This window comes from Vulpes vulpes, chromosome 7 (genome assembly GCF_048418805.1).
Source record: "Vulpes vulpes isolate BD-2025 chromosome 7, VulVul3, whole genome shotgun sequence".
NCBI lineage: Eukaryota > Metazoa > Chordata > Mammalia > Carnivora > Canidae > Vulpes > Vulpes vulpes.
Window position 1 is genome coordinate 13,677,949 of NC_132786.1, and position 22,719 is coordinate 13,700,667.

General features: G+C 38.2%; 1 protein-coding gene across 9 annotated transcripts in view; it reads right to left on the reverse strand.

The window, feature by feature from the left end:
* Window positions 1–22,719, reverse strand: part of CALD1 (caldesmon 1) — a 188,592-nt gene that overhangs the window by 139,007 nt on the left and 26,866 nt on the right. The window contains exon 2 of one of the 9 annotated variants that reach the window (XM_072762993.1): window positions 8,211–8,252. The exons of 7 other annotated variants lie outside the window; for them this stretch is intronic. The gene's annotated coding sequence lies outside the window, so the exon portion shown is untranslated. Of the gene's footprint in view, window positions 1–1,355; window positions 1,545–8,210; window positions 8,253–22,719 lie in introns of those variants that run through there. One more of the 9 variants, XM_072762991.1, reaches the window with a different exon arrangement.

Here is a 22,719-nt window from a genome sequence, read left to right on the forward strand (position 1 = left end):
AGGGAGCCTGCTTCTCCCTCTGCCTATGTCTCTGCCTCTCTCTCTCTCTCTCTGTCTCTCATGAATAAATAAAATCTTAAAAAAAATAAACATTGACAGAATTGAGCCTTTAGAAATGAAGTCATTCACAGGTGAGGCAACCTAAAGCCATTAAAATCAAGCACATTATATATAGACACACAGAGTGGAAAGCAGGAGAGAAAACACAGGCTGGTAGTAGTAATCCAAACCATCACAGGACAGCCTCTGGTGGATTGAGAAGGTCTCTCTCTCTCTTTTTTAAAGATTTTATTTATTCATGAGAGACGCCACACGACGCACCTGATGATGGAATGGATCCCAGGAGCCCCTGGGATCATGCCCTGAGCCAAAGGCAGACACTCAACCACTGCACCACCCAGGTGCCCCGAGAAGCTCTCTTAAAGAAGTGGGTCTAATGTTGGAGTGCAAGCACTCTAAAGATGGAGATTGCATGTCATACTTTAGTTTCCTCTCTACAACTCACAAGACATTCCAGCACTTCTTTTTCTTTCAGCCAGAAGAACATGATTGAACATAGTCCATGTTCCCTGAGATTTTCCCATTTTTGTAAAGGGCACCAGCATTCAACTGGTTGCTTGAGCCCTGGACCTGGGAGTCACTCCAATCACTTCTTTACCATCCAATCTATAGCACTCCCCATGTCATAAATTACTAAATCCAGGTGATTCTCCCCCTGGAATATTGACTTGAAATGGTCCATTTACCTTCATCATTGTTGCTACCACCCTAATCCAAGTTACTATATCTCATCTGGGCCATTCCAGGAACCTCCTTACTCATCTCTCTGTTCAAATCTTCTGGCCTTCTGTAAATAAAGGCATTTCTGAAAATACTGATCTGATCATGTCACTACCTTGCTTAAAGCACTTCAATAGCCTGATAGCACGTTCAGAATATAGAGTCAATTCTTGACCATGACCCACAATATTGTATATGACCTGGCTTTGCCTACCTTCCCAGTGTTCTCCTGAGCCCCAGCTGTGATCTGGTCACACTAGCTTTCTTTCAATTTCTTGCATGGATCCAACTCTTGGAGGCCACAGAGTCTTGGGACATGCTATTCTCTAACACTGCAATGATTTCTCCACCCCTCGTCTCCACAATAGCACATTTCTTGTTTAGGTAATTCTTACCTTTCCCTAAACTCACAAACTCAAAGCTGGAATGGTATTTGCAATACCCCCCAAACACTGACTTTTGTGTTAAAACACAAGCATAGGACGTATGTTAAAGACTTCAAGTATCCTAGCCATTTTTTTCTAAGTTATGATAAATTAAGAATTGTTACGTACATAGATTTTTAAGATTTTTACCTTCATGTTATTTTTTTTCCTTCATGTTATTCTTTGACAGCTCTCTGTCATTTATCTTCATGTACAATCACTGTTTGTAATGACATTTTTTGTTGTTTGTCTTCCCTACCAGACTGAAAGCTCCATGAGGGAACGTCTGGGTTTTGTCGTTGTTGTGTAACTGCTGGTTCCTTAGCACGCTGCCGCCACCTACAACACATTACTCACTTAACAAATAGGAGTGGAGCAAATGAGTGGCCAACAGTCAAAATATTCAAAAAGAATATCTAATGATGAGACAGGGAAGCATTATAGGTTCAACACCTATTTGCTGGGAGGATATTGATTGACAGCTTGGCCCTTGCTAAGTGCTTGATACGCAGAACAAATGAATGAATACGTGGATGAGTATCCCTGAGCTATTGAGAAAGAATATAGGTAGTTCTGAATGAAGGGCAGATAACTAAACCAAAGCAATCAGGTAAACACCCTAAAAGTTCTTTCCTCTGCTGCTATAACTTTTCATCAAAAGTTGCAGTTTAAGAGAAAAAGTATAGAAAGTACATAAATATGCTTTGCATGGTCATAGTTGGATCATGCATTATCTCATTGGATTCTTATAAGAATCCTGTGAGATAGACAGTATATCATCTCCATTTGACAAAAAATGAAATTAAACCAGTGTCCATGATTACTTCAGAATGTAGTAGATCGAGAACTCAAATGCTGGCTTTATAACCCAAGAGACTTAAGTCATAAGAGCAAGAGTGGAACATCATGGGATGGCTGATGTGACTTCGTTCTGATTTCTTTCCCTGCATCTGTGATAAGGTTGGTTGGGCTTTTAATAAATTGATTCAGCCTTTCAGTAAGAAACAAACAAATACCCAAATCTTTCCAAGTTTTCCAGCTTAAAAACTCTGATTTTGGTCTCAGTTGCTGTTAGTAATACTTTGGGGATTGGTGAGATTTTATTCTTTCCAGCCATGTTTCAAAATATATTCTGAGCCACATTTGTCTCTATTCCTTTTAAACCAGTGAGAAAGACTCTCAGGAAATTTCATCGGTGCCGAGGACCTACTCATACACCAGCTGTGATTTGGCTTTTTTCCATATAACCTAATATGGCTAAGAAAATGTTTGACTGGAACAGAGTGAGGATTGCCAAACTCAACTTTTAGTAAGAAAAGTGCCACAGAGTCCTCTGTTTAGACATGGTGCAATTTCAGCTCAGATGCAATGCTTACACGTTCACATCAATGGCACGGTAACTGTACTTCTATGCAGTAACAAAAACCAGATACCTGCCCCTTTTGCCCACTCACAGGCAAGATGAATAAATAAAAGCTGCCCAAAAAGGCTCTTGGTGACAGTTTATTGAACATGTTGCCCTTCTTGGGTTATAAAAGCTGAGTGGGGATACCCAATTCAGATTCTGTATAAGGTCCTCTGAGTTCATGTAAAATCAAATAGCTTTCAACAGAAGGAAGGATGAAAGGAAATTCATTTCGTCTGTCTCCCATCTCAGCCCATCATGGATTTACCATCACCTTCCTCAAACAGCATCTCTGAATTATATTCCTATTTCTTCTTACCCTCAGTACACGGATAGAGGTATATTGAAAGTAGAAATATCAGTACCATCTTAAATGTCACCCTTTCTCTCACCAGAAATACAATCAGTAGGCACCAAATCTAGGATTTTACTTGGGCCGCTGTAGTCATGAGGGCTTTCTTGCTTCCTCTCCACCATACTTTCCATCATTCATACACTTTTGTGCCCAGACCATTACGACTGTCCTCTGGCCAGGCACTGCAGTTTCTTTAGTTGTTTTGAAGCATGAGTAAATGCTTTAAAGTCAGACAGACCTGGGTTTGAAGTCCAGATATGCTGGATGACGTTTGCAGAGTGTTTAATTTCTCTGTTAAAGTGGAAAATATCAGGGCATCTAGGTGGCTCAGCAGTTGAACGTCTGCCTTCGGCTCAGGTCGTGATCCTGGGGTCCTGGGTTTGAGTCCAGCATCAGGCTACCTTCAGGGAGCCTGCTTCTCCCTCTTCCTGTGTCTCTGCCTCTCTCTCTCTGTGTCTCTCATGAATAAATAAATAAAATCTTAAAAACAAAATAAAGAAAATGGGAAATATCTACCTTGCACTGATGTGACAATTAAATAAGGGGCCATGCAGTAAGTAATATGGTACCAGACATGAAGAAAGGGCTCAGTAAAGGTTAGGAAGCTCCTTCCTTTGTTCTGCTTCTGTCCTGTTTGTAATCCCCATACATCCTGCACAATACTGCTGGATTCTTTTCCCCAACTATGTATGTAGAAATGGAAAGGGAAACATGTACCCATTGACCCCTAGAATGTGCCCTCCCTGTCAGTGAGAAAGGGAGCACTGCCTAAATATTCAACCTGACCCAAGTTAAAGAAAAACTAACATCAAAACTTTTGTTGTTTCCTAGAGTTAATAAGGTCAGAAGCCCAGGATGGATGATGGCTTTGTATGTAAACATCCTGACTTCCTTTGTGGTTGTAAAAGGTGAATACTCCCACCCCCAGCAATCACTTGGGGGAGCATTAAGGCGAAGAGTTAAAAAGCTGACTTTCTCTTCAGCCATACCAGTCTCAGGTAACTTACTAGGCCTCTTTCTCTGTAAGCCTCACTGAACACCATGTCGAATATTAATTTTAAACTGTGATCTAGTCTCAGCTGCATTGTACCGTCTATCACCTCAAATCATTCATCAAAGTCCGTTAAACATAGCAACTTTGTGGGAAAGTGGCAAGGGAAGAGTTTTTCCATGTTCAGGATGAAAATGAGAAAGACTAAAGGATTTGGAGCAGGAGTTGACAGAAAAACAAGGCCATTCCCACCATTTTGTCTCTTTTTGGGGATTCCCAGAAATACTGAGATGGAGACCCCAATAATTTTATTCAGCTATGAAAGCAAGGAGCAGCCCAGGAAGGACTTGGTCACTCAGGGATACACACTTAAGAGCAATTAACCAATAATACAAAAACAATGTCATAAGTAAAATGTCTGCCATCATGATCAGTTTAAGTAACTCATACAACAGTTGCTGCGTGGTGAAAAGTCCTGGCAAGGTGTTAAAAGACCTTGATTTTTAGTTCTGCTAAAACTCCTAGCCAGCCATGTGACCTTGGGCAAGTCACGAACTCTACAGGCCTCAGTCTCTATAAAAGGATGAGGAATGGACTAGAAAAGCTCTGCTGTCTGTTGATTAAATGGGCTGCAGCACTCAGGAAGAGTTTTGAAAAAAAGACTGGCTCTTAAAGAACAGTTAAGATTCAGGTAAGTAGAAAGGAAGAGTGAGGATATTTCACTAGTGCTCAGGAAGGACAAAAGTCACTTGGGCAGAAACACACAAGTTGTATTCATAGGTGATCATGTTCAAAAGCCTGGCTGGCATTCTGGAAAACAGTATGGAGTTCCTCAAGAAGTTAAAATTAGAGCTACCCTATGACCCAGCAATTGCACTGCTGGGGATTTACCCCAAAGATACAGATGCAATGAAACACCGGGACACCTGCACCCCGATGTTTATAGCCGCAGTGTCCACAATAGCCAAACTGCAGAAGGAGCCATGATGTCTTTTGACAGATGAAGGGATAAAGAAGATGTGGTCTATGTATCCATGGAATATTATTCAGCCATCAGAATGGATGAATACCTATCATTTGTTTCAATGTGGATGGAACTGGAGGGTGTTATGCTGAGTGAAATAAGTCAATTGGAGAAGGACAATCATCACATGGCTTCACTCATATGTGGATTATAAGAAACAGTGAAAGGGACTATAAGCGAAAGGAGAGAAACTAAGTGGGGAAAAATTTGAGAGGAAGACAAACCATAAGAGACTCCTAACTCTGAGAAACAAACAAAGGTTTGCAGAAAGGGAGGGGGGTGGAGGATGCGGTAACCGGGTAACAGGTACTAAGGAGGGCATGTGATGTGATGAGTACTGGGTGTTATACTATATGTTGGCAAATTGAATTTATTTTATTTTTTTTTTTAAGATTTTATTTATTTATTCATGAGAGAGGCAGAGACACAGGCAGAGGGATAAGCAGGCTCCATGCAGGGAGCCTGACGTGGGACTCCATCTTGGGTCTCCAAGATCACGCCCTGGGCTGAAGGTGGCGCTAAACCGCTGAGCCACGGAGCTGCCCAGCAAATTGAATTTAAATAAAATATATTTTTTTAAAGCCTGGCTGAGAGGGGAGTGAGGAAGTGAGTTGTATTGATCATATCTGTAGTCAATTTTGAGCTTTCTTCTCTGGAGTGGACAGCAGGTGCTAGGACTTTTGATATAAATGGTAGTTGGGGAAGATTCAAAATCAGATTCAAAATATAGATTGGGATAGGCCACCGAGGCTGACCAAAAGAAGAGCTATGGAAATAAGTTTGGGGATTCCTGAAACCTGACTCATGGTTACAATGAAACTGTGAAGGAAAATAAAGTCAGTGAAGAATCTAGAAATGTGCATTTATTTCTCCTAAACACATTCCAGTGTATTCTGGTTTAGTCTGTAGAGAGGAGTCCCTGCCCAGATGCAATACTGAACTCTGACCCCCAGGTCAAAGAATTGTGCTGTCGACAACTAGTAAATCATTTGGGAGATCGATCTACAGGAAAGACCAAGATCATTTTTTATTGTAATCATAAAATGACCTTGAGGTTTTTTGTGATTAGAGGCCTTTACATTAACTGCATAGCTAAATATAATTTTACAAGTTGTACAAATCAACAATCAACTATAAATGACTTCGATAAAGCAGAAATCTCCACATTACCCTGAAAGAATATACATATGGCTTCTACAAATCATCAACTTTGTATGATGTTACAAATCAAACACTAACAGTTAATAGTGTTAACAAAGTTATTTGTCAAAGCAAATTTGCTTTGATTAGGTATATAATGCCCTCTCAACAACTTTTTTTTAGGGTTTTATTTATTTATTCATGAGAGGCAGAGAGAGAGAGAGATAGGCAGAGACACAGAGGAGGGAGAAGCAGGCTCCATGCAGGGAGACCAACGTGGGATTCAATCCTGGGTCTCCAGGATCATGCCCTGGGCTGAAGGTGACACTAAACTGCTGAGCCACCCGGGCTGTCCCTCTCTCAACAACTTTAAGCATTAGAATAAGACAGAGCTGGAGTCAGGGTTTAAGTCTACCTGACTCTAAGAGTCCATTCCTTTCCTACTGAGCTTTGCTATCATCTTACAACTGTTAGTTGCCTTGGGGCACCTGGGTGGCTCAGTTGGTTAAGCATCTAGCTTTAATTTAGGCTCAGGTCATGATCTTTGGGTCCTGGGATTGAGCCCCATGTTCGGTTCTGCTCTTAGCAAGGAGTTTGCTTGAGATTCTCTTTCTTACTCTCCCTCTTCACCCCCACCCTGCACATGCTCTCTCTAAAATAAATAAATAAATCTTAAAGAAAAGAACAACAACAAAAAAAAGTTAGTTGCCTTGAGCCTTTCCCATCCCTTATTCCCCACTATATTTCTATCTTAATGTGTTTAAGTGATAGTTTCAGGCCACATAATACAATCTTTTCACATTGTGGCTAGTAAACACTCAGAATGCATTACTTTAAGTGCTGGTACAAGGCTAAAAATGCATACTAGATCAAGAGGAGTTTAGAGACATTATTGGTTAATAGATTTAAAAGGGCCTCTGAAGGGTTACTGGAGGGAGGTGGGGGGGGCGGAGGGGGATGAGTTAAATGGGCAGTAAGGATTAAGGAGTACACCTGTGATGAGCACTAAATTCTATACTTGAAACTAATATTACACTGTATGTTAACTAACACATTCAAATTAAAACTTGAAAAAAGGAAAAAATATGTAACTAATAAGGCCTCTAAAGGAAAGAAAAGATAGGTTGTAAGATAACATTGAGTTCTGGAGGTTTTTGGTTTTTTTTAAAGATTTTATTTAATTTATTTGAAAAAGAAAGAGAGAGAGAGAGAGCAAGAGTACAGTGGGGAGGAGCAGAAGGAGAGGGAGAAGCTCCCTGAGCAGGGAGCCCAATGTGCGGCTTGATCTCAGGACACCAAGATTATGACCTAAGCCAAAGGGAGACACTTAACCATCTGAGCCACCCAGGCACCCCAGTTCTGGAGGTTTTAAAAATCACAGGGAATAACACAAATTCCAACAATGGTCACTTCTTGCCATCATCAGAAACATTAGGTTCTAGAACTCGGATTTGACCAATTGAGATATATCTTAGATTCTAATATTTATAGTAATCTAATGGATTTGGTGTCAAATATTCTCTTTCTCTCTCTCTTTTTAAAGGATTTTATTTATTTATTTGACAGAGAAAGAGCACAAGTAGGGGGAGCAACAGGCAGAGGGAGCCTGATGCAGAGCTCTATCCCAGGACTCTGGGATCATGACCTGATCCCAAGGCAGATGCTCACCTGACTGAGCTACCAAGGTACCCCTCTTCTCTTTTTTTAAAGATTTATTTTTAGGTAATCTCTACACCCAATGTGGTGCTTGAACTACCCCGAGATCAAGAGTCATATGTTCCATTGACTGAGCCAACTGGGTGCCACAAATTTCTCTTCTTTTTGTAGAGAAAATACTATCAAAAAGAAAATGGAAAAAGCAGAAGGCTCCATGTGTGCAACTGAAGAGGAAAAGGGAATATAGTTACATTCATTGTATTCCAAATGCATGTCAAGTGCCACACAGTTCTTATTTACTGTCCCAAACAAATCCATGAGGTGAGCATTTTTTTTCTCCATTTACAGATGAGAACATGGAGGCCTGAGAGGTTAAGAAACTTGTCAAGCATTAGATAAAGGGGGAAGAGTTGGTACTAGAATGCAGATCTTACTCTATGTTCTTTCTGCTGCTCCAAAGGGAAAATCACAGAGAGCTAGAGAGAGAGGAGAAAGAGAAAGAAAGAAAAGATTGTCAGTTATCCAGTTATTTCATTCACTGTTGTTTGAACAGAAGCAACTGATGCCTTAAATCAGTCTGACCAACAGCTCAAAAACTGGTTGTTTGGATTTTTAAAAGATTTGATTGAAAACCAGTTGTTTCAGTGGCCATATGTAGACCTGGAGTTAATAAATGATCACCTTTAAGTCCCCCAGCTGGAAGAGTACAAAAGAACCCTGAGGCAAGTCAATGGCAAATTGCCACTCCAAACAAATTGCAGTATGTAAGCTCTAAAACTTGAATTATCCTTCAAGGATTAAGGTTCAAGACTGTGAAAAATTAAAAATGTTGCCTAGCCTAGGAAATAGCGTATGAATCAAAAATATCATTACTAAGCTTAACTGCACTCCTAATCTTCCACTTTCATGACATCTAAACTGTTTTGTTATTCTTAATGGACCAAATCCCCCTTCTGTTAATGTTCTGGAAATTCTATTTTTGTGGTAATTTAAAAAAATCATACAGCATGTTCTTTATATTTGGTTTATGTAGGAGTTAAGACCACTTCAAACATACTTTTCTTTCTTAGTCTGATGGCTATTTAATATTGTGTCATTCATTGGTTGAAATAAAAGTAGGTTAATCTGCAAAAATACATGAACACCCAAAAAGGATTGGATTGTATCTTTGAGAAATGATTTTTTTTTCAAAGTCAGACATCAAAGCTGATTATTGCAGAAAGTTTATTTTGAGAAGCTTCAGTCAAAACAGTTGGGAAACTATGAAATGAGTCATTTTTTTCTTAAAGAAATGTAACTTTTGTCTATTCCCACTGCATTTTTGGTTTGGTAGGAGACATCTTTATTCCACAGGATTTTTTTTAATTTTTTTTTTATTCCACAGGATTTTAAAAGCATGTTTAAGATTCCATAGGTTTAGTATTACATCACTAATGGTTTCTAATGAGATCCAGGCAAATAGCAAGAAGAGAGGAAAAGAACAGCACAAAAGCTGAATTCTATAACACCAAGTACCATGTAAAATGTGGGAAAGCCTCCATGCTTTATCTATATGGCTGAAGCCATCTGGATAAAAAAGGGTAAATTCACATCCTATCAACCAGATGTGAATGACATGATACTCAGTGTTTGACTATTTGGAATCAGTCATCTAAGGGGCTGAGTTCTTTGCTTTTCATGCAGAAGTTTGCTGCCCTGTGATTATTATAGTCAAAAAGAATCAGTGAAACATGCAAATATCTAAACATTGTATTCACTCTACTGAGGGGTTAAGGCCTCAGCTACTTGTTTGATTTTGTTCTCATAAACAACTTTTCAATAACAATTATACAAATTTTACTTTTGAGATGGTGTCTATGTATATATAGGAAGAGAATATGAAAAATAAATATTCCCCAAGCTTTTAGCAACTCTAGCATTTTAAGGAAGGTCAACGAGAGAACAGGTGGGCGGACAGGATGCCCCCAGAGGAGGGACTACTCCAGGGGAAATCAATTTATTTCATGAATTATAATGAATAAATGGGATGAATGGAGACTTTCTAGAATTTTTGCTTAAGGGCTCCAACGCTGGTGGTTTTCCAACCTATGCATGGTTGTGATAATAACCACTAACATGGGGTTAGAACTTCACAGTGTCAAAATTTCTTTCACTTTCATGATCACTTTTGAACTTTACTAAACACCCATTACATAGATAAAGTTTTTTATAGACCTACCCACTAATTTCATCTCAAGGCAACTCAACAATTATTGACTTAGGTACAGAGCTACCATATGTAAACTACTATATTAAGTTAGTCTACTAGACAGGGAGGTAAGTTAAGGCATAATCTTTGCTTTCAAAAGAACATACAATGTAATCAGGGAGACAGACACAACTACAAACTACACTACATCACAAAATAGCAAGTTGAGTATGAATAATGCAATAAGAACATACCTAATTCTCTTCAAATGAAGTAGAACAATTTGTTTTAGGATTTGGAGAGAAATTTTGCAAAGGAGACAGTAAGAGGAGATGTTTTAGAAATTTGAAATACTTCTACATAAGGAGGTATCAGTGTCATAAAATATTGGGTGTTAGCATTCATTCATATAACAATTATGGAACACCTACAGCATTCCAGGAGTGTTAGGCAAGTTAGTATCTTCCCTTAAAAATTTTGTAATGTTAAATTTTCTCAAATTTCTTATGAAAATCACTATATTATGACATTCAACTGAAAAATAAAACCTCAGTCAATTAAATGTCTTGCTAATATCATGCTGGACAGTTAAGTTTGACAAGCAAACTGATCAAATTTATGTTTTGTTCAGGCATTCTAGATTCTAGAAAATCTAGAGAGTCTCCCTTCATCTTATTTACTTGTTACCACTCAGCAAATAAATTAATTGTCAGTACAAAGCTAGGAGATATGACATATTCCCACATCTCTGGCAAACCTCATCTTGGGCCCAGACATTGACATAGTAAAAGATAGCAATTGGCACCTCACCAAACAGAAAATTCTAGAAGTGAACATTTCTAATTTCTATTCAGTATATAAATTCAATAAGCAATACTGTGGCCAAAATAACAGAATTGCCCAAGGATTGGCACCATCTTGAATAAGAATTTGGTGAAAAGTCACACAACTATCAGTTGTTTTGTGATTTTAGTCTCAACAGTTTTATTAATGGCCTAGAATTTTCCCTATAATATGTGTCTGGCCAACAGGAGAGCTCAGTGTGCCTCCATCTACTTGTTTCTATAAGAATTAATTGCTAAATCTTTGACGGAAACAAGGAAATGATAGGTGAATGGGTGGACAGAAAGACAGACAGGGGTTGTAATTTTTGTTGTTTGAACTACAGATGTCATCATTAGAAATCATCCAACTCTCTACGATAAAACAGAGGGAAATCTGTACACTTACATTTTTTTCCTACAGTTCTTCCCTTCCCTATTTTAAAATATTACTATCTTTTTACATTATTGAAGTATATAATATTTATATTTTGTAATCATAATGCTAACAGTTGCTTAGCCTTAGTTTTATATTTAAATTGATTAATCTTAGATGATCTATATCATCTGGTCACTGTGGTTTCATGGTACCATTTAAAATTTTCTAAGGAATATATCCCATTATTCATCTTTTTTAAAATAGATCTTTTAAAATAACGAAATGCTAATATATACTTTAAATTCAAAGCTCTTACTTGCTTCCTCCTATGCTATCTCCCAGGAAAAATATTTAGCAATATTGCAGAATAACACACTGATTTTTTTTTAATTGGGCAACTAGGGCATCTAGTGTCTACAGAGAATCTCATTTTAAATATAGTAATTACTGGGATGCCTCAATGGCTCAGTCAGTTAAGCATCTGCTTTTGGCTCAGGTCATGATCCCAGGTTCCTGGGATCCAGCCCTGCATCAGGCTCCCTGTTCAGCAGGAAGTCTGCTTCTCCCTCCCCCTCTGCCCTTTCCTCTGCTTTTGAGCTCTCTCTCTCTCAAATAAATAAATAAAATCTTTAAAAAAAAAAATAAAATAAATTATACTAATTACTAAGGGTGCACGGTAGACCTGCAAATCATCTTAACCTTTCTAGAGGATAATGTGTTCAAACAGCTTTCTTCCAGTAGCAACAATTTTTCTCACCGTACTATAATCTTTCTTCTAATGTTTTTATTTTTTTTTTTTTTTTTGTTTTTATGTTTTTATATTCCATAATGGTATCTGGATAAGACCAGCATTTATATTTTCAAATATCTTTCAGCAGTCTTTAGGCCCAGAAGCATTTTATCTGGAAAATCAAATGTGCTCTACCCATTTTTACCTGTGCCAGATTTCTCCTAGATTTCACTGCTCCCATTCTCAACAAGATAGAACCTAATATTTTCCCATAGAAACAACAGACTTGGGAGTAATATGGCCCAAAGGGCAGTTGTATTCATCACCTTCAGGTCGTTGTCTATCTACACAGCATCAAGGCCATCAGATGAATCAGTTTATCTCATTACAGTGGACAGACCACCCTCAGCAATATGGACTGAAATGACCTTTAGAATATATCTTAGAAGTCCCTGCTTGCCATATGCATATGCATGAACTAGAAATTCCCTCTTAGATCTAAATTCTCATGTATATCAAACAGAAGCAAGTAGAAGTAGGGGTGGGGGTTGAGAGAAAGCACATTAACAAAATTTCAAGACCATGTCTGATTTTCATTAGATCCATTATTTCAGTTTCTGTTCTCTTTTAGGGTGTGAGTTTTTAGGCCAGTGTGTATTTTCATGGCTTTCTGAATCTCTTCTTTAAAACCATGTTGGTTTAGGCATAGTCATCATAGGGTACTACCATGATTTTTACAATGGCTTTGAGTTAATGATTGAATTTTCCAAAATTTGGTAGAGATTATTTGAACACTACTGGACCTGGTTAAGGCTATGAAGGTATTTAAACGCTTTTATGAAGCAATCTGAAGTATCCCAAACATTAAGGGTATGGATAATCATTTTCGCCTCATAACATCAACACAACACATTTATGAAAATATTTACTATGTGCTCAACACAGTGCTATGCAAAGAGGGTAAAATTATAAACATGAGAGACATTGTTCTAGTCCTATTAAGTTTGCAGTCTGCTGGGAATATAAAAATTAAATAGCCCGATGCAGAGTGATAGTTTTGCTCTAGAGAAAGTATTGGGCATTGTCAGAACATAGAGAGAAAGGCAATTAGCCAAACTTGGGTCTGCTCAGCTTTCCTGAGGATGGTATCTACACTGAGACTTAAGGTAACTGAGTGGGAAGGGGTAGAATGGGTGCAGAGTCCTTCTAAATTTCCCAGAGAGTGTCATTCAAGTGTGTTCTCCACACTAGGCCTTTGGTTCTTTCTCTTGGGCCTCACCTGGGGTTACTTCTCCATCTGGTCAGATTCCTTGTTCTCAGTCCCTCTTGCTTTGTGCAAAATCAGAAGAGCTCACAGAAGAGAGGAGAAGAAATTGGTTTGGGATTTTGGATCTGGATTTACTGTCTTTCCTTTTAAAGAAAAACCCAGCCAGTTTGGATTTTTCCTCAGTGACTGAAATCTCTACCACATAACACTGGTACCCAATCTCCTGTTTTTTCCTCCTAAAGCTGCCCATTACAAAAAACCAAAAATGTAGGCATATGGACTTCTGCCACCAGTTGACTGCTTGGTTTCAATCTTGGAGTGTGTCATAGATACCAACTTCACATTGTGTCCAGTTGCCTCTTGGAGCATGGCTACCATCTGACCTGTTTTTGTGGTACCTCACAGAAGCTTTGGCACAGTGATGGGTCATTGAGTTACATTTTCTAGAGTAGAGTGATAATTGTTCATATTTACTGAGAAGAGAAATATGACCCACTAAATTATATAAAAATAATTTTTGCTCTGAAAAAAGAAAATCTAATTACCTTGCTCTTCTCACTATGAAAAATTGGGTTCTTGTGGGCAAGGAAACATGGAATCTTCCTTTGAAGTAGACCATACATTCCAAAATATCTCTGGCAGTGTCTGGGGTCTGCTTCTGATTAGATAATTGACATAAGCATCCCTCAAATAAACACTAAACCCTTCAAAACCAGAGAAGCATATGAATAAAATGCATCTATGTTTTAAATAGAAGGCTTCTGCAATAATTCGTTATCAGAAAGCAGTTTACTTTCCCATTTATCAACCAGCATTAAATCCAAAAAGCAAAAAGTACACTGGATGAAATTATAGTGAAACCTCAAATCGGTCTTCAATCTATTCTAGACAGTATCACTTTTACTATTGACCCAGGAGAGTATTTCCACATTTATGGTATTTCATCCTTATCCCTCACTAAATTCATTTCAAATATAATACAAATCTTGAGAAATAAAATAATGTGTTCTCAGAATATTTTGGTCTTTGTTCTCAGAACAGTGTTAAGTATACTGTAAGAGCAAAACAAAATAAGTCAGCTCCATGTGTGTTTGGTGCCTCCTCTATAGGGAATGTGATCTATGTGTATACGACTCAAAAATAGTTAACCAAGAAACAAGAGTAAACACCTGTGGCTTCATTGCAGCTGAGGTTATAGCTAAATGGATTGAAGTTTACAGGGAGGAAAACTATTGTTTGAAAATTTCAATCTTGCTGCTACATACCTGTAACTTCTCAGGCAACTCCTATATGGGGAAATAAAAAACAATGTCTTCTATCTTGAAAGGCCCCTTAAATAATGGAATGAGTAAGAGAATTCCTGTTTCACTTAGTTTTCTAACTACTTTGTGCCAAATGATTTCTGCCTTCCCATAGAGATTTACCATTCAGCTTTTGTATACCTCACAAAATGGAACAATAACTTTGTTCTGTCCTTAACAGGTAGAGCTTTACGAAGATAATCTTTTAGAAGAAACGTAATTTTAGAAAAGAGGTCAGCTCTTTTTTAAGGGAGTTCGCTTCTATAAGTTTAAGTGAATTTAAGTGAGTTTGCCTCTGCAAAGTGCCATGCCCAGTAAATAAGAGGGAGGTACTTTTCTGTAAAAGGGACAAGTGCTAGAGGAAGGCTCTGGTTGTTCTAAATTATTCTTTGTCTTAAAAAGTCTTTTCTACCTGAGTAAGTTCTGTGGATTGTGCCAATCTCAATTTCCTGGGTTTTGCTACTATATTACAGTTATGTAAGATGTTATCATGAGGAAAACTGGGTGAAGGGTTCTTGGACCTCTCTGTACTATTTTTACAACTTCCTGCTAATCTATAATTATTTAAAAATAGAAAGTTAAAAAATTTTTTTTAAAAATGAAAGAAACGGCAGTGGTCAAAAAGAGCAAATAAAGAAAAAAGTCCTTTCTAACCATTACAAGAAGGTACATATCTATCTGTAAAGACTGTAACTATTTGTTAAACAGAACCTTTTTTGACAGTCTTCTTTGACATATAAAAGCCCACCAATAAGCTTGTCTACCTTGTACTTCTCCAGAGGCACACTCTTAACAATTTTAACTTTATGTAAGATGACTGCAGACAAAAATAAAAAATAAAAATAAAACTTAAGCAATCATAATTTTTAGCAAATGTAAACGGCACTTTATTGCTTTGGTTATAACACTAACATTCTCTACAACAAATAATCCAATTCAGTGATTCCTGTCCTTATCTATCTAACATGCTCCTACAAAACAAAAGGTAAATGACTATAAAGTGAGGAAGAAAACAGAAACCATCAAAGATATTCAAGGAAAGTTAAGTTCATTGTTCTACCTTCTGACTCAATAGAACCTCACCTACGGGCTTCCAGCCCGGGACTGTCATTGAAATGTAACTAGCATCAATACCACTGGAGTGGTCTTCTCCAGTACTTGGCTGAAGGCACTGATCATTTGGCTGTATAGTTCACTTCAAAGTGCCCTTACTTTCTAAATTTTACCCATTCATTTAGAGATTCCAAAAATCCTCCGGCCAGTTCAATCAAAGCAGAAACATGAACACAAATCTTCCAAACTAACTGAAATTATACAAAACAGCCAAGTGCTAACTTAAATTGGCTGAACAGAAAGAGGCTATTCAGGAATGGTTTTGTTACTGAGAATATACACGTGATCTAAGAATGACATCATAAGCTCTTTTAAATATTCTGGAGTAGCTTTTAAATTGCAAACTAAAATATAGTTAAATTCCCACTTTGTCCACCTTGTGGAGGTTAATAAGTGGAAAATGCAGAAATTGCAGTAATTTTCTTCAATAAATGGTTGTTAATTGATAAACTCTAAGACTCTTAGGCTGAAGGTCGTGGCAGGTCCCTGCATTCTTCAACCTTATTTAGTAAGTGCTAAGAATACATCTGTTGATTTGAAATATCACACATATAGCCAGACAGAGACAAACTCCAATTTAATATAGTCTAGGGGTGCCTGGGTGGCTCAGTGGGTTAAGTGTCTGTCTTTGGCTCAGGTAATGACCTTGGGGTCTTGGAATTAAGCCCTGCATCGGGCTCCCTGCTGAGCAGGGAGCCTGCTTCTCCCTCTCCTTCTGCTCCACCCCACTGTGCTCTCTTTTAAATAAAATACAATAACAATTCTTGCACTTTTCCAGAAAAGTCTAATATTAGGGCTGAAGGATGACTGCCACTGGAAAGAAATGATCTGATTGAAATAAATTAGCAAACCTTTTAGCTAGGCTAAGAGGAAACAGAACAGCACTGAAAAAAACTAATCCTCTTTATCTAGTCAAGAGGAAAATAGATGAATCCACAACTAAATGACCCTGGTTGACATGACTGCCCATTAAAAGGAAGATTCTTAAGAAATTGATATTTCACAAAAGGAATATATGCCAAATAGAGGACAGACTTTAAAAAAAATTAATAGACTTTGTTTTTTGGGGGGATAGATTTTTAAAATGTTTTATTTGATAACAAGTACTTTTGAGAATATTATATATTTATAAATTGTGGGAAGTACTCTGTCTCTACTTTCATTCTTTCTATACATTTGGTTCAAACACCAGATTTTTTCAGTTCAACTAGCTCACCAGATTTACGTAATTTAGTCAAAACCCTAGACCCTCCTAGCTTCTAGAAGCTAAAATATAGCTCTGGATGGGGTTACATAGACCTAACCATTTCCTCAGTTTTATAAACTAAGAAATGGGATGGGGCACCCCTCTAAAACATTTAGAATATAATGTTGATGATTCAGCAGGAGCCAGTGAAATAGAGCAGCTTATTCAAGGAACGCTGATGGTGATATGAACCTAAGATAATGTCAAATGCCTGAAAGAGAGACTTCAGGTAGGTGAATAATATTATGTTGCATTAGATCTATCTCCCTAAAACCATGTTTAGTAAATATTCACAAAGCAAGAGTGATGTGTACCAAAATCTGAAACAGAGCTTTCCTTACCTAGAATCAATGATGGGGAGCTCCTCTGGGAGGCCCCACTAGTACTGGGAGCAAAGAGGCAGTAGTTCTGCATGGTGAGGCTGACCAGCCATAGAGATAACATATAGTGTTATACATTGCTTTCTCACTCCTTCTTGTTCTTTCTCATCACACATGGAAGAAAACTGATAGTTCTCAAACAACATGTACAGTCGAAATTCAGCTGTGTCTGTGTGTATCCCAGTTAATACATAGCGGTCAGCAAGAGTTGAAACCAAGAGGATGAGGAATTCATGGTATCACTTATTTGGACATGATGTCGATACAGTCACCTACTGGGCAGCAAAAGTACTGCAGATGGTCCCTGCTCCTGACACTTGTCTTGACCCATTCCTAGCAGTGGGAGAAGAAATGAAAAGCTAGACCAAGTGAAGCTGAGAATGAAAGCCAGGGTCCATGCACCTAGTGGGTCAAAATCCAGAAAATGAGCACACACAGTTATAGATTCATGAATTCAAGGCTTAAAGGGAACCTAGATGTCATATGATCAGCTCCCTATTTTATAGATAAAGAAATCCAAATTCAAATTGGATAAGGCAGTGCACCTGCCTGGCTCAGTTGGAAGACACAGGACCCTTAATCTCAGGGCCATGAGTTTGAGCCCCACATTGGGTTATAGAGATTGCTTAAAAATAAAGTCTTAAAAAAGAAATTGGGCAAGGCAGTTATCCAAGGATATGTGGTAGCAGTGCAGGAAAGACCAGTACTCAGGATTTTTTATTCTTTGTCTAGAAGCACTAGACAAAAGAAGAACAAAAGCACAGAGAGACTGTATAAAAAAAAAAAAAAAATCCAAGATCCCAGAACTGCTGCCTTATCTAAAGGGGTATGTTTTTCCCTTGTTCTCTGACCTTCTTCTGAGTACAGCAAACATTTATGGACTAGTAACACTCTCTCATCCACTTGTATGAATATCTGGATAAGACATTCTGTTCGACTCTCCTGGCCTTCAATCCAAGGGTCTTTTGATTTAAGGTACAATGTAAAAAGACAGTGGTAGTTTTTGTAAGATACCAAGATTTCACTGAGTGCAGGGACAGGAAATGAGAAAATCAGGAACTGCAGCTATTCTTTCTTCCTGGGCCACACGTTGCTATCATCTGAGAGTCTTTCTTTCTTTTCTTGTGATCAAGTTTTGACTTATGCATCTCACAAATGTCCCTGTACAGTTGTTCACCTCAACTCCATTTCACGAACTCTCAGCTTCAGCACCCACGAGTGCCTACCAACTCCTGCTCTTAGTTCAAATTCTCAAGACACAGAATCTGCTAGGCTCAACTTTTCCATGTCTGGGCAGAGAGTTCTTTACATATGCCATGTCTCAAGCCCCTGGTCAGTCGAATGAGTTGGTCAACTTTGGGCTAAGCATCCACCCACAGTTCCATTAACTTGACCGAAGGATTGAGATTGTGTGATCCACTCCTTGCTCAGAGGCTAGGAGGAATCAGGCAATGAGAGATTAAGTATTTGGCTTGCATGGACTCTTAAGATGTTTAACCTCTTGCCTGTCTGACTTTTGGCACGCGCTATAGCCCAACCGCTTGGTGCCTCTTGATGAGGGATCTGGGCCATGAACCAGATCAGGATGTAGCCATCTCAGGATGGCTGATAAATGACTGTCATGTATTCAGTCTAAGGCCAGAATATTAAACTTCAACTAACAGCTAATCCTGGACAAAGAGCTCTCTTTGTGGAGGTGGAGGAGGTGTCCTTCTTGCTCCTCTTTGCCATTTTTCATCCTTCATTTTCTCTCTAAAAATATCACCCACTACCCTTCCTTATTGCAGTCATTTACTGATCCCTGCATCACTCCTCTTCATTTCTAGAAGATTTTAGCTCCTGGTTGTAACTCTTTTCAGTACAATTTCTTCCTGAATTCTCAGTGATTTCAAATATTCATGTATGGGATCCTTCTAATATCCTGGCCTCTTAGCTCCTTGCACTCCTCTCCTGATCTTGTCATTTGACATACTTCAGCCACCCACCTCCTTCCCCAGATGACATCCCATGATTCATCATTCTAAACACTACTTTCCACATAGCAAGCAGGCAGCTGAACCCAGCTGGAGGAAAACTCACAGCTAAACTGACTGGTTTTACTTAAAATTCATTATTACTAACGTCAAGTGAGTCCTTGGTGCTACCTGGCAATTCTGTCTTTCCCAAGTCCAAACATCGTCTCTTAAAACCTCCCGATCCTCCTCTTTCCCTCCTAGGCTTAGCTGATAAACTTGCTTCCTATTTCACTGAGAAAATGAAGGCAATTAGATGAAAATTTCACAGATTCCCACCACCATATTTTTCAATCTACCTATAGCTGACTCCAGATAGCCTTTCTTCTTGCAATGATGCCTTATTTGCCCATTATCCTACCTAAAGTCAATGCTTCCACTTATGCCCTGGTACCATCCATCCTCTTTCAACTAACTACCCAGGGGCATTATTCTAGCAATTGTCACTCCTCTTCTGCACCATCAATTTATCTCTCTGCTTTGGATTATTCGTCATTTTACCAGTGTGCCTAAATATAACATCTTAAATTAGGAAAAGGGAATCTTCACTTACATGCCCCCACATGCTTCTCCAGCAACTATTCCAATCCTCAGCTTCTCTTTCAACAAACATTCTGGAAAGAATTATCTCTCCTTACTATTCCTACCTTTTTTCTTCCCATCCTCTCCTGAACCCAAGCCAATCAGACTTTTTCTCAACCACCCCTTTGACTCTTTTCAAGATCATCAATAGTTCACCATTGTCAAATCCAATGGCCAATTCTCAGTCATTGTCTTATTTAACCTATTAGCATTTGACACGTTGGTCATGGTCCCTCTTTTTAGAATTCCTTTCTTTGCTTGGCTTCTAGCACATCACACCCTCCTGGTTCTTTTCCTACTCCCATTGACCATTCTTCTTGGCCTCCCCTGCTGGTTGTTGGTGTTCACTCTGATCTTTAAACACTGGGGGGATCCCAGATATCGTCCTGGGATTGTGTTCCTCCATCTAACTCACTGTGTGGATCTCATCTTGCCTCTTGGCACTTACTATCATGCAAATGCCGATGACTCTCAAATATTTATCTTCACCTATAAACTCTTCCCTCAATCCCAGACTTGTATCAACTACTCATTTAGCAATTCCAATCATATGCATAATTTTCATGTCAAATTTAAAATGTTTAAAAGCAAACCACTGAGTTCCACCCCACAATTCCTCCTTCTATGTTTTTCTTGGTAATGGAAACTACATTCTTCCAGTTTCTAGACCAAAAACTTTGAGCTCATTTTTTACGCCTTTTTCTAGTGGTATGCTAATAAATGTGTAACAGATTCTCAGTTCTGAAGAGTTAGCAGTAGCAGAAGGCCCAACGTCTCTGTGTAAATGCTACCACCATTAACCATTTGTACCTATAAATATCACATCATTGGACACGGAGTTGGGAAGAGATGCATAGTAGTAGTGCACCATTATGTAGTATTTTCACCACACCGATACAAAGGATGTAACTTCAAGAGAATGGGTAATTGTAAAAAATGTAGTAAAATAATTAAGAAGTAATGAATTTTTAGTTTTTATTTATTTATTTTTGTTCGTTCATTTGTTTTGTTTTTTAGATTACACACATAAGTGAAATCATGTAGTATTTGTCTTTCTCTGTCTGACTTATTTCACGTAGTAATACCCTTTAGGTTTATCCATGCTGTTGTTGCAAATGGCAAGATCTCATTCTTTTTTATGGCTGAGTGTTATTCCATTTTATATGTGTATATATGTGTGTGTGTGTATGTGTGTATGTATATACAAAATATAATATATATTATATATTATATGTATAAGAATATAGAAATATATATAAATATGTGATATACATATTTCTATACCAAGAAAATCTGTCGATGGATGATTGGGTTGCTTTCATATCTTACAATAGTAAATAATGCTGCAATAAACATAAGGTGTATGTATCTTTTTATTTTGCATGTATCTTTTTGATTTAGTGTTTTCATTTTCTTTGGATAGATATCCAGTGGTGGAATTACTGGATCATACAGTGTGTCTTGTTCCAAATTTTAGAGGAAACTCTATACTGTTTTTCCTCACTGATTGCATCAATTTACAGTCCCACCAACAGTGCACAAGAGTTTCCTTTTCTCCACATCCTCACCAACACTTGTTATTTCTGTCTCCTTGATATTAGCCACTCTGACTTCCATTCTGTGAAGTGATATCTCATTGTGGTTTTGATTTGCATTTCCGTAATGATTAGTGGTGATGACCATCTTCTCATGTGTCTGCTGGCCATCTGTATGTCTTCTAAGTTTTAGTATTTTTGCCCTTGTTTTAATATAACTCATTTAACTAGAAGTTTATATAATTATATATATAATTTCTAGTATAGCTTATATTTAACAACTGGCTCACAAAATTCCTAAAAACTTAACTGTGGGTTCTTGAGAGGCTTCTTTCTCTTTACCTCTCCAATTCATTAACAAATCCTGATGCCCTACATTCAAAATACATATCTAAAATTTGCTTGCTTTTCGCTGTCTCCATCACTGACACCCTAGTTCAAGCCAACATTATCTTACAAGTTATAGGGTAGCCCAGGTGGCTCAGCAGTTTAGCGCCGCCTTCAGCCCAAGGTGTGATCCTGGAGACCCGGGACTGAGTCCCAAGTCAGGCTCCCTGCATGGAGGCTGCTTCTCCCACTGCTTGTTGTCTGTTCTGCTCTCTCTCTCTCTCTCTGTCTCTCATGAATAAATAAATAAAATCTTTAAAAAATATTTTTTAGGGCAGCCCTGGTGGCACAGCGGTTTAGCACCGCCTGCAGCCCGGGGTGTGATCCTGGAGACCCAGGATCGAGTCCCACATCGGGCTTCCTGCATGGAGTCTGCTTCTCCCTCTGCCTGTGTCTCTGCCTCTCTCTTCGCTCTCTCTGAATAAATAAATAAATAAATCTTAAAAAAAAAATTTTTTTTTTTAAAACCAGGTTATATCAGCTTCCACACAGCACCTCTGTCTTACCCTGCCATTCTGTTCTCAACATCATAGCAAGATGTAAACTCTAAATCAGTTTGTACACTTAAAAAAAAATAAACTGAAGTATAGTTGACACACAATGTTATATCAGTTTCAAGTATACAACATAGGGATTCAACTCATACCACTCTTTCTTTTTTTTTATACCACTCTTTCAATCCCAACTTTCCAACTGCCTCCCGATTTATACAGAGTAAAATCCAAAGTTCAACACATGGCCTATGAGGCACTACCTAAAGAATGAAACAAAAGGGAGAAGGAGAAAGAAGAAGAGAAATGGAAGAGAAGCAAAGAAAGGAAGAAAGAAAAAAAAGAAATCCTGTTTAGAGACAAGTGTGGGATACACAATCAATTGAATCCCAATTTTGAATTCCGTTTTTTTCGGTCATTCTGTATAGTTCTAGCTTTGAAAGCGGTAGTTAGAAGAATGGGGGACTTCGTTTTTCTTCTTTCTTTATAGAAAATAAGGCAACTTTCCACC